The sequence below is a fragment of the Cimex lectularius genome, unplaced genomic scaffold (genome assembly GCF_000648675.2).
Source record: "Cimex lectularius strain Harlan isolate CLEC.00 unplaced genomic scaffold, Clec_2.1 scaffold302, whole genome shotgun sequence".
In the NCBI taxonomy this organism is placed as follows: Eukaryota; Metazoa; Arthropoda; class Insecta; order Hemiptera; family Cimicidae; genus Cimex; species Cimex lectularius.
Genome location: NW_019392926.1, coordinates 37,997 through 50,388, shown reverse-complemented (window position 1 = coordinate 50,388; position 12,392 = coordinate 37,997). Strand labels below are relative to the sequence as shown.

The following is a 12,392-nucleotide window of genomic DNA, read 5'->3' as shown; positions in this document are numbered from 1 at the left end:
GGCGTCAAAACATAAGTGTAGTTAGAAACTTGTAACTGATTGTTTTTAATCATAGTACTGTTGAACATCTATATTAAGGAAAAAAGAGATTATTTGACCGTATCGATAAAAACCTTTATTTGTGAAAAAAGCGATTTTCAATTTTTCCTGTCTTTCTTTAAATCTCGTTTATTACAACTTTTCCAGTCATTTTCAACAAATTAAAATTTTAAAACGCATTTCTATTATTAAAAAAGGGATTTATATAAAATATGGCGTATCTTGGAAATCAAACATTATTCTTTTATCATTATTTATTAAACATTATTATTTATTATTCAGAAATCGTGAGATTCGGTGAAGTGTGATGTATGTTTCAGAAAAACATTTTCTTTATCGTGCCAAAGTTTCGATCTTTATTGAGATCATCTTCAGGGCCTGGGATTTACAAACATTGTTTAAATTTAACAATGTTTGTAAATCCCAGGCCCTGAAGATGATCTCAATAAAGATACGTTGGCACGATAAAGAAAATGTTTTTCTGAAACATACATCACAACAGACCGCATCTCACGATTTCTGAATAATTATCGACTAACGGTCACTAATCACATTATTATTTATCAAAACAATCAAACAACATTAGTCAACAAATGATAGATAAGTCTTATTGATATTATGGTAATTTGTTACCGTTAGAATTTAGAATAAGATTGGAAAGATATGTCCGTAATTTTGTCGACAGAGATAAAAGGAAACCCAGTTTTGGTTTCGAACAAAAACTTGTTGAATCATCCCCAAATACAACGGCAAGCTTGTAGAAGCCTGCCATGGCGGGAGGGCTTGCAACTGATTACCATAATCCATAAAGTTGTTCTCAATGGCCATCCTTTCTACCCGGCAAGTTCAGTAGTGAGATTATGGAAACAAGACACCCCCCTCCGTAGAAAAAAGAAGGAAAAACTCCGCTCTTTTTCATAGATTATTATTCTCTCTACAATCCTCAGATCCATCTAGTGACAATGGCGTAATTCAGCGAGAGACCGACTGACAAACGAGATTAGACGGACCGGGATGACGGGTAAAGAATTTCTTATTAAAAGTCATTACACGAATTTTAAAACTTGTTCTGCGACGTTATTTCATTCGAGTCTGGATAATATTGTTAAATTAAATATTGTTATAAGGATCAAAGCCACACCTCAAATGCTTCCAATTTGGGCTTGTTTTACTCTATACAACAATACGGAAAATATATAGCGCATTCTGACTAGCAAGTTTAACTTCCCGTTTGTGAAGAAGCCTTTCATTTTTACAAATGCCGCTCTTCCCATTTGAATTCTTTTATTCATCTCAGCAGTCCGATCGTTCGTATCCTCGAACAACTCCCTACAATGTATGGTATGTTTTCACTCGATTTATTACACAGTTATTTATAACGATGTTTGGAGTAATTTTGTTTAACATCTTACTAACTATTCTATATTTAGTTTCTTAAAATTTATTTATACTTTAGACTAGTTTTATTCAAAGCCTTTACCATATCCTTCAATTCTTTATTGAAGCTGCTATTGTCACAGCATCATCGGCATTTATCTTTTGATGTCACTCTTGTGAAGATCACAACAAAACAGGATTCCAAGGTTCAATTCTCATAGCTTTTCTAATCATTATCACCCTGAAAAGTTACTTTCTGAAACGACAGTTTTGAAAGCAAACGATAAACCGAATATACTTTACTTTTTTTCAGAAACAATGCAACAGCTTATAATAAAATCAATCAACACACATACGCGATGTCACATTATCGTTAACTAATTAATCTTTATGTAATATATTAGTTGAGATAAAAAAAGTCACGAGTGGGATTCGAACCCACAACCTTCGGCTAAATACGCCGCTACTCTACCACTTGAGGTATCGTGACTTCGATCCACCCGGACACCAACTCTCCATCTCAACCTACAACAGTTCGAATTTTCCCTCTTTTTGCCATTTTCAAATGTCGTGTAATCGGACTGGATTCTCAGCGACTTATGAAATGGACACGGGGTGCTGTTTCGTGAAGCGATACTTTTTTACTTTTTAAATATTAATCCATTTACGTTTTCGTGGTCAATTGACCAAGTTACTTCTTTCAAGCCATTAATTATTCTTTCTATGTAAGGTACACTAAAGCTCTCCTTGGCCATTTCATTTGTCGCTGAGAATCAAATACGACAAACACGACATCTGAAAAAATCGCAAAAAGGAGGGCAAATTCGAAGTTGGGTTGAGATGGGAAGTTAGTATCCGAGTGGATCGAGGTCACGAAAGCTCAAGTGGTAGAGCAGCAGCGTATTTAGCCGAAGGCTATGGGTTCAAATCTCGCTCGTGATACAGACTTTTTTATCTCAACCAATACCTTACATAAAGATTAATTAATTGAAAAATATTATTTGGTCAATCGGACAACGAAATCTAATGATTTATCGTTAACGTTATTGTATATCATTTTTTTAGTATTTTTCCTGTCCTGGCTTTCTATAGGTACAAAGAAAATTTATCATTCAAAATCGTACTGAGTTGTTATTATACTACAATTAATTAAGGTTTTTAGTTAAGATAAAAAGTCAATGGCACGAGCGGGATACGAACCCACGATCTATGGCTTGATAAGCCGCTGCTCTACCACTTGAGCTATCGTGATCTCGATCCACTCGGACACCAACTTCCTATCTCAACCCCACCTTTTGAGTTTTCCCTCCTTATTGTTGTTATTATAATGTAAAATTAAATCGGATAAATGTTAAATTAAACAATTAAACAACAACAAAAAATTGAATCGATGTTAAAGAAACGTTTATAAAGTTATAATAAATAAATTGGAACTTTGGTATTTTTAAAGCTCTAATAAAAGCAAAGAAAGTCAATGACTCTCCTCCGATCAGCACGTTTACACATATCACAACAGAAGTTTCAGTGACTTCACAAAGCGAGGTCGTTAATTGAAATATTAATGTAATCAATTCATGTGCGACTCAATAATTGAAATTCACAAACGGTGTGGTTTAATATTTTTTACTGTTCCCAGACAGGGTTTGTGTTTCTGTATGCCTTGTTGCTAATGTAAAATGAGATCGCAATTTAATTCATAAAGAAGAAAGAGAACTGTTTTCCTCAGGTTTGTTTTTCTGAAGGCTAAATCTCTTTAAGGCTAAGAAGCGAAATATAGCCGATACCTTTTTCTAAAAAAAAAAATTATTTATCAACCCCTACCCTGTAAGGGTCCGTTGCCCTCCAAGGGAAAGTTTTAAATGTATCATGACATGAAGGTTGTCCCACTCCTGGAGCAGAGGGATTTATGTAGTTGATCCTGCTCCTTTTTCCTCCGAGAGCGATTTACAATATAAAAGGGTAGCTGTACACCCTTTAAAGCGAGAGATGTCCCCATTTTTCCTTACTCCGGGAAAATATAATTCTTGCACTGACGTTAAATGAGAATCGGCTTAATTATTATTTCCTCTATGATCAAGCCTTTGTTCGTTTAATCTAATGAAAATCTGATCAAATCCTCCATTGCATTCTTTTATTCAAAATTGATAAAATAAAAGTAAATGTTTAAATTATTATTCTAAATCGATAGTCGAACATTAAAAGTTTATATAGCAAACTTCTATTTTAAGAACAAATCAACGAACTTACTTGAAAGAAAAATATGTTGAGCTCGTTGAAAGTTTCAAAGTGAGCACGAATCAGTACTTCGGCTTTGTGAGTCGTTTTCACTGCGCAACAAAAGGCCTTTGTCCGTGGCTAATGGTTTAAGCCCTGGCCGATTAAAGAGAAAGAATAGCAGCAAATTAAATAAAACCCCGATTGGAAATTAGCCGTCCGATTGTGGGAAAGCTATCCGTTTCAAAGCGCCCTTCAACATTTCAATTCTTGACAAAATGTTTCCGCAGCAATCAAAAACAAACGCAGTAACCGAACAAGCATCTTTGTATTAAATTTTATGAGAAATATACAAAGACTTGTATATTATATTTCGATTTCAAACACAAATACATTTCAATTTTTTAGGGTTGACATCAATATCGTGTACATATCGACTCAAATCTTCTTACCAGAATACTTCGCAAAGTTTAACAAATAGCTAATTTAATTTCAATTAATTAATCTTTATGTAAGGTATTGGTTGAGATAAAAAAGTCAGTGTCACGAGCGGGATTCGAACCCACGACCTTCGGCTAAATACGCCGCTCCTCTACCACTTGAGCTATCGGGACTTTTTTATCTCAAGTGGTAGAGCATCGACGTATTTAGCCGAAGGTCGTGAGTTCGAATCTCGCTTTTTATCTCAAACAAAACCTTAATTAAAGATTAATTAATTGAAACGAATTTGTTTGGTCAATCGGACCACGAAACCTAATGGAATTAATTTAAGCAATTTAAATTATTAAAGAAAAGACACCCAAAATATCAAAAACAATGTTGCCAATTTCATTGTAAACGTTTATTTTAAATATTGCTATTTTAATGTGTTACGATGGCGTGACTTTTCAAATGCAATTTGTAGAAGCAACTTTCTGGTTTGCTTAAGATTATATTCCAATAAAAAATTGTCTTTATTGGTAAAATATTCAAATGCCAAAAGAAAATGCTACAAGAGTATTGTATAAAGCCAACGGTACAAAGGGAAATGACCTTCGATTTTGATTTTCGGAACAAAGTAATCTGACGATAGTTAGAAATACCAAAGTGTTATCAATTTGAAGAAACCTTTTTCTTCCTGCAAAAAAAATGGTTTAATCTGTGATCTAGACACTAATAAAAAACCTATTAATAAAATAACTATCTCTTATTGACTGTTTTCCAACAGTTGTTATCCTCTTATTTCTGTATGTTTACGTTTGTTTCTAATGTTAAATATTTTTTTAAAAAGATGGTAAATTTTCAAAATTTCAATATTTAAAATCAAAATTATTCTTTTTTGATCGACCTTGATGAAAAATTAAAAAAAAAAATAGAAAATGCGTCGATTGGAATGTTATACCACACCCGCTAGTATTTCATTTTAAACCAAAAATATGACTGAACAAAAAAGTTAGAACGATTAAAAGAGTTCTTACGGCATGTAAAAATGTTTGTTTTTATATATGCATACTTGAATATATCTTAACATCTATACAAATTACTTTCAATTGGTTCTATGTAAAAAAAAAATTCTTTCAAACTTTAGACGACTACTAGTAATGATAGTTTTGAGTTTTAATAAATTTACCAAAAGCATTATAAGTTTCAATTTAGTAATTTTTCGTTGAGATAAAAAAGTCAGTGTCACGAGTGGGATTCGAACCCATGACCTTCGGCTAGATACGCCGTTGCTCTGCCACTTGAGCTATCGTGACTTCGATTCACTTGAACACCAACTTCCCATTTAACCCCACCTTTTGAATTTGGGGCGGACCACAAAAACTAGTGAATTTAATGAGCATTATAAGTTTTGAACTGGCGGTGTGGATTGAATTAAACCATTTTCTTGAAATACTTGTTGAGGTCTCTCCATTGTAGTTGGGGAAAAGGTGTAATATTCTTGACTACCGATTTCAGAGCATATATTTTCTTTAACTTCAAGTCTATAACAAAATGCAGAACCTTCACCTCATTCATATTTACCATTTTTCTGGTTAAAACCATTCTCCACCGCTAAAAATTTCATGATATTTAACACTTTTATATAATTTTTTGGTGAGAGGGGAATTTGAATCATTCCTTTAATCATTCATCCAAAGTCTGTTATTTTTTTTTGGGGGGGGGGCTCTTTTGGCGATTGGAGCCTGCACGAATCATTTAGTCAGTTGTCGTTAGATTTCTGAAATGTCAAAGCCACAATGCCATAGACATAGAAATGATAAATGGTGGAATGAGTATGTTCTTCAGTCTTTATAAAATGATGAGTTTCTACTCACATTTACTTGTTTTTAAAAGATCCGGATTTCAAGCTTATAGCTCATCATCAGGTTGAACGACCACGTCTCTCGACATGAATAAATAAAAGAGGAACGCCGATCCCTGTTCCAATGAGAATCTGGTTTTCAATGCCGCTCAATTTAGAACGGCAAAAAGCGGGAATTATATATAATTATTTTATTTATTAATTAATCAAAATTAAAATTAAAATAATACATTAATAATAGATTAGTAAATTAATGATAAAATTAAATAATACAAAAATTTATTTGTAACATTTTATTTGAAACATCCTCTCTAAACCTAAACACAAGACCTTGGCAAAAAGCGGGATTTAGCAAATTTATTGTAATGATTGCGACATTAAATATATAGAAAAAGGGGTAGATCTATTATTGGGTATTAAAACGAGAGTTAAAGAACACTTATCTGAATCAAACAAATTTTCGGAATTTAAGGACCATCTAAATGAAGCAAAACACAATTTCAATTTAAATTTAAATAAACCAAGGTTACGCAGTATTAACAAAGGGAGGGACCTAGACTGGTTTGGGAAATTTGAAATTAAAAAACGTAAAATTGAACATGAAGATAAATGCATTAATAATATAATAGATTTTAACAACTCCTATTTTAAATATGTACCTAAATAATATTAGTCTTACAAATTAATATAATTATTTAATTATTTATTATTTAATTTTATAATTAATTTACTAATCTTTTATTAATGAATTATTATTATTTTTATTAAATATAAATAAAAAACACAAATTAATCACTAATTTATAACTATTTTCTTACAGTATTCATTTGTGTAGTTGTTTCGCACGTTCAAAATTGAGCAACAATAAAAACCAGCCTCTCATTGGAACGTCGCGTTGGCGGAGTATCGGCGGGTTCACTTTTGCAATTGATGTCGAGAGACATGGTTGTAGTACTCCTTCAACCTGATGATGAGCTATAAGCTTGAAATCCGGTCGTTGAAAACAACTAACTGTAAGCAGGAAGTATCTTTTTATAAAGATACCAACTAGCGAAACAATTCACTAAACTGCTGGTATATGACACAACACAACCTTAAAAAAGGGATTTTCGAGGCTTCTCATGTAGTCCCTAGATATAGTCAATAAACAACAAAATACGTTTTCTTCTAAAAAAAATAAAATCGGTATAAAAAACAATGAAACAATGGGAAAAATGCTATGCAACGCCAAATACAAGATTGTCAACAAGATTCACCTTTTTTTCAGTTGGGTTAGTTACAGAGGAGAGACCCCAAGAAGAATTTCAAAAATTGATTTCCCCAAAGTTTGTACTAACATGTTTTCAACATGTCCTTTTATTTGTTTTCACTACAGCAAGCAGCACAGCTGATATTTAAAAAAATATTTGAAAGTAAAACTTAATACAACAAACTTTTAAATACGTAGTAATAATTGTCAGAATATACAAAATTAAATAACATATCATTTTCTAATAATACTATAATTATAAAAACAAATTATTAATACCATTTAAAGACAGGCTTTAAACAAAAATTAAATTATCTGATAGTTTTTAGTGTTTGATTTTGCGTTCTTTTATTTATTTGATGTGATCTCTTATTTATTTTTTAATAGAAGTTTAAATTATACTTTTTTTTAATAACTGGAACCAAAAGGCTTAAAATCCAATCCAAATTTAATAATTGTATGATTTAGGCTTATTCTGTTGCGAGCAGTTATAGGAACGCCGTGAACTCGCCGGGCAGACTAAACAGACGTTTGCCCTGCGTTGCAGATTGCCTAACCCGCCTTGTTATGCTCCAAAGGATGACAACTGAATTTATTTGTAAATTGAAGAGATTTTCTTTTAAAAAGCTAGAAAAAAATTCCGCCCGAACAGGGACTTGAACCCTGGACCCTTAGGTTAAAAGCCTAATGCTCTACCGACTGAGCTATCCGGGCTCTGAATCTACTCGGTTTTCCACGCTCTACATGAACTGCGATCGACTTTTCCCCGCTGGAGACTCTTTCACAGAAAGTTTTCCCTTTTAAATTTTGTTTAAACTTTATAACAATATATTTATTTATAAAAATATACTATAATATACTTATTTTTTCCGGTTCCTTCGCGATTGAGACGAAAGTTACTGATTTTTGTGAAAAAAATTTCTTTGACAATAATTTGATCAAAATAAGAATAATTTTTTCACGACCAGTAATTTTTACGCCATGACGGGTACTCGACCATCTGTATCTTTTAAGGGACTGTGATACACTACCCATTGGTGATACTCGCGTGTAAAGGATTGTTTTTCCTCCAAACTGTTGAAGTGCTGCGTGAGCCGATTCGCTATTTACCGCATCACATCTGGCCAAACGGCACGTAGTCACGACATTGTCCGGAACTGAAAATCGTCGGTGGAAAAGATATATCTCGGGTTTGCCCTTATCACACACCTTAGGCGATCCCTGAATTGAGTGGTTTTTCATGTCTCGTTCCCTGCGGATCATCCGGTCTGATGATCCTAACCGTCCTAACCGAAAGAATTAGCTAATTTAATTAATAGATTATTTTACTTCTAATTTGACGTTTTTGCAGTTTAAGTAAGTGCCACATGACGAACACCATAAAGAGAGCTAATTAAGATGTTAGTTGCAAATAGTTAATAAAAATTCTTAAAATGACAAAATAATATTTTTTTATTGTTTAGCATATCTTAAGTTAAGTTTGATTTCTCTCTCTCTCTCTCTCTCTCTCTCTCTCTCTCTCTCTCTCTCTCTCTCTCACGATTTCGAGTTTTTAAATGGCATTGTGTACACCATATAGAAATTTCCTATAAAGCTCGGTTTAAAAAACGACAATCAAGCGCGTGAAAATGGTGTATAACAAGGAGGGTAGCTCAAACGGTAGAGCGCTCGCATAGCATGCGAGAGGTACGGGGATCGATACCCGGCGCCTCCAGAGTACGGGATGTGCACGCCGTCAAGTGTGATTTAAAAAAAAAAAAATTTATTTTTGGTCTACATGATGGAGAAGGTGTCGGTGGCAGCCTCCGTAATTTACAGTTAGAGAATGGGCCTGGCTTTATCTAACTGTGTGATATTTACTGAGAAGATCGCGGAGGATTTGTCAAAAGGCACATGGCCAAAATGACCGACTTTTTGAATGAATGGCCTCAATTTATAAAGCCTTCTTCGTTTGTTTTTCTCCTTAAGACGGATAGGAGATAGCTTTATAATATCATTGCTCATATACAATATTACAAACATTTTTATCCAAGCACTTTAGAAAAATAAACAATTTAAAGCCCAATTGAATTGAAAGAAAAAAACATATCTATACTATTGGCATTTAAATTAATTAAAACTTGCTTAGTTTAGGGTCTCTTCAGACTTCTGACCTGTCACAAGATTGTCGTTTTTTTAAACAGAACTTTTTCGAAAATTATTCGGAGATTATTCAGAAATCGTGAGATGCGGTCTGGTGTAACACGATTTCTGAATAATTATCGATTAACGGTCACTAATCACACACATTATTCGGAGATCTTGAGATGCGGTCTGGTGTGACGTATTTTTTAGAAAAACATTTTCTTTATCGTGCCAACGTTTTGATCTTTATTGAGATCATCTTCAGGGCCTGGGATTTACAAACATTGTTTAAATTTAACAAATACAAGTAGGATGTGGAAAAAAAGTGAATTTATACAATGCAAAAAAAATATTTTTTATATTCAATCAAAGTATTTCTACTCACTCAAATTGTTTGTTTTCTGCGTAATTGTACCATTCTTGTCTGTCGTGTTGAGAGCGCGTGATATTGCCGTTTTATGTTTATATATACTGGATTTTGAAGGGGTGGGGAAGGAATTCGGTATAGAAAGACATTTTTATATAAGGAGTCGGCTTCTTTGAGGTGAAAGGAGCCGACGATGGGAAAAACGTTGGTAATGGTTCGGCCAGATTATCCTTTCAGGATTATATACACTAGGATAATTATAGAAAAAAAAGCCAGATTGTTAAAGAATTAGACTATGTAGAAATGTTTGATATGTGGAATGTGATGATTGTTTTATATGTTGTATTATATGTTTTGTGTGATGTGATGATGATATATGTATGTTATCGATATTGAATTTGATTAATGATATTGGCGTAGCTGCGACTGCGTTTACATGTGTCTGTTCTGTAATTGATGCTGTGTTTATCCCTGTTGATGTAACCCATTTCTAAAACGTTACGTTTATGTTTGTTTTGTTCTGTGTGTAATATTTTTGGATTGTTAAAGTCGAAATTGTGTTTGTGTTCAAAATGGTGGGTAGCGAGTGCTGTAGGATTTTGCTTGGGTTTTTTGCAATCATAGATATGTTGTTTTACTCTCTTATCCATATATTGGGATGTAATACCGATGTAAGTTGCCGGACAATTTAAACAATTGATTTTGTAGATTACGTCAGATTTATTTGTTATTGGAGTGGGATCTTTGATTTTGGAAAAAATTTGCATTGTATAAATTCATTTTTTTTCCACATCCTACATGTATTTGTTAAATTTAAACAATGTTTGTAAATCCCAGGCCCTGAAGATGAACTCAATAAAGATCGAAACGTTGGCACGATAAAGAAAATGTTTTTCTAAAACCTACGTCACATCAGACTGAATCTGGTTCCGATGTCTCGACAATGGTCTCCGAATAATCATCGACTAACGGTCACTAATCACCACACATTTTTCGAAAATTTATATATGGTATACACAATACCATTTAAAAACTCGAAATAGAGAGAGTGAATTGAAACGGTTTATTTTTTAATACTCGCAGAGTTAGTCCATATTGACCTTCTTTACTAAGAACGTGTTCGATTTTACGAAATTAAATAAATACAAAATAAACAAACAAAATGATTACGGAACATTTTTACGGAAACGTTTTAGCTTTAATCAGGTTTACTAAATTTGACATGTAGTGTGTAATATAAACTATATCTGACCTAACTTAATTGAACTATAAACAATGGATGATTTCACTTTACAATACCTTCAATTAAAAAAAACAACAGTTCGGCATGACACAAGCGTTGTACGGGTTTAGCCTATTCTAAGATCGTTAGAGTCAAGGGGGAGGTCAAAACTCCTTCCTACTGGAAGGATCCCGGAAGTTGTAAGTGGGGGCGGGAGAAGTCGGGTCTTATTTCCACTTTCAACTTCCACATGAGAATATTATTGACTCAGAGCTTTATACTCAACAAATGCATGTAAGATTGATTGGCTAAAGTAAAGAATAGCGGAACTGAAACAGGCACAATTCGCAGCAATGGAAGGTGGTAGCATCAGGCAACGTTTGTGTTGTGCTCATCCTGACTTTTTTAGACATTTTTTCATAGTTAATAATTATAAGAAATAATTATTTCACTAATAGCTCCCCGTGACCACTTCATATGTTGCTTCGAATCGAATCCTGATTACATGACATTTGAAAAATGGAGAAAAGAGGAAAAATTCGAACGTTCGTAGGTAGAGATGGGAAGTTGGTGTCCGAGGGGATCAAAATCACGGTAGCTCAAGTGGTTAGAACAACGGCGTATTGAGCCGAAGGTCGTGGGTTCGAATCCTGCTAGTGACACTAATTTTTCAACTCAATCAAAAACCTTAGATGAAAAGAATAATTAATAGGTCAATGGCCACTAGAAAAATATGGATTAATTTTTTAGTAGTTAAATATTTTCACAAAATAATAGATAAAGTACTTGCTAAATAATGTTACTCGTTGAATTAATCACAAATCAAAGATTTTAGTGTTATCCAAATTGATTATTCATTTGTAAAAATTCATTAAAAAATCAAATAAAAAATAAAAAACTGTAATGATCAAGTGAATTAATAAATATTACTTTTCGTAAAACCGTAATTATTCAGTTAGCATTAGTCCTATACTCCATCTTTTTGAAATATAAGCGAAGAAACTTTTATTTGACAGGTAATTAGCTTAACGATTATATCGGAATCGGTGTAACGGATCATCGGATTCGAATTAAATACTCTTAAAACAAACCAAAAATACATTTGTCGACTTTCAAAGCGGCCACAGTCAAAAGGAAACTTTTCGATCTTCCTCTCACTTTGGCTGTTTTCCGGAGCGAGTTGGAAGAGAGGTAAAAGTATGCAGAAAGAGAGAGAGAAAAATTTCCCTCCGGGGTCGGTTATAAAGTGTATTAAAACTTGAGTTGGTTTTATTGGATATATAAGTTTGTGGCTCGTTTTGAGTTCAACATTGCCATGGGCCACATCCACCTAGGGAATGCAAAAACAAATGTCGCAGTTATCTCATTTCCTACAATTTACAAGGGGAAACTTTACTTACATTCACCTTTGAGCTTCCCTGAAGTCTCTTCCCCTTCATCCCATTTACATGAAGAGGCATGATTTCGGTTTGGAACGGACTGTTGACTACTCATTTTTTAAAAAAACTGTTTTCCA

General features: G+C 33.4%; 1 non-coding gene across 1 annotated transcript; it reads right to left on the bottom strand.

Moving 5' to 3' along the window:
- Positions 1-7,804: 7,804 nt before the first annotated feature.
- Trnak-uuu lies at positions 7,805-7,877 on the bottom strand. The gene has a single exon. It is a non-coding gene; the product is annotated as a tRNA-Lys (tRNA).
- Positions 7,878-12,392: the final 4,515 nt, after the last annotated feature.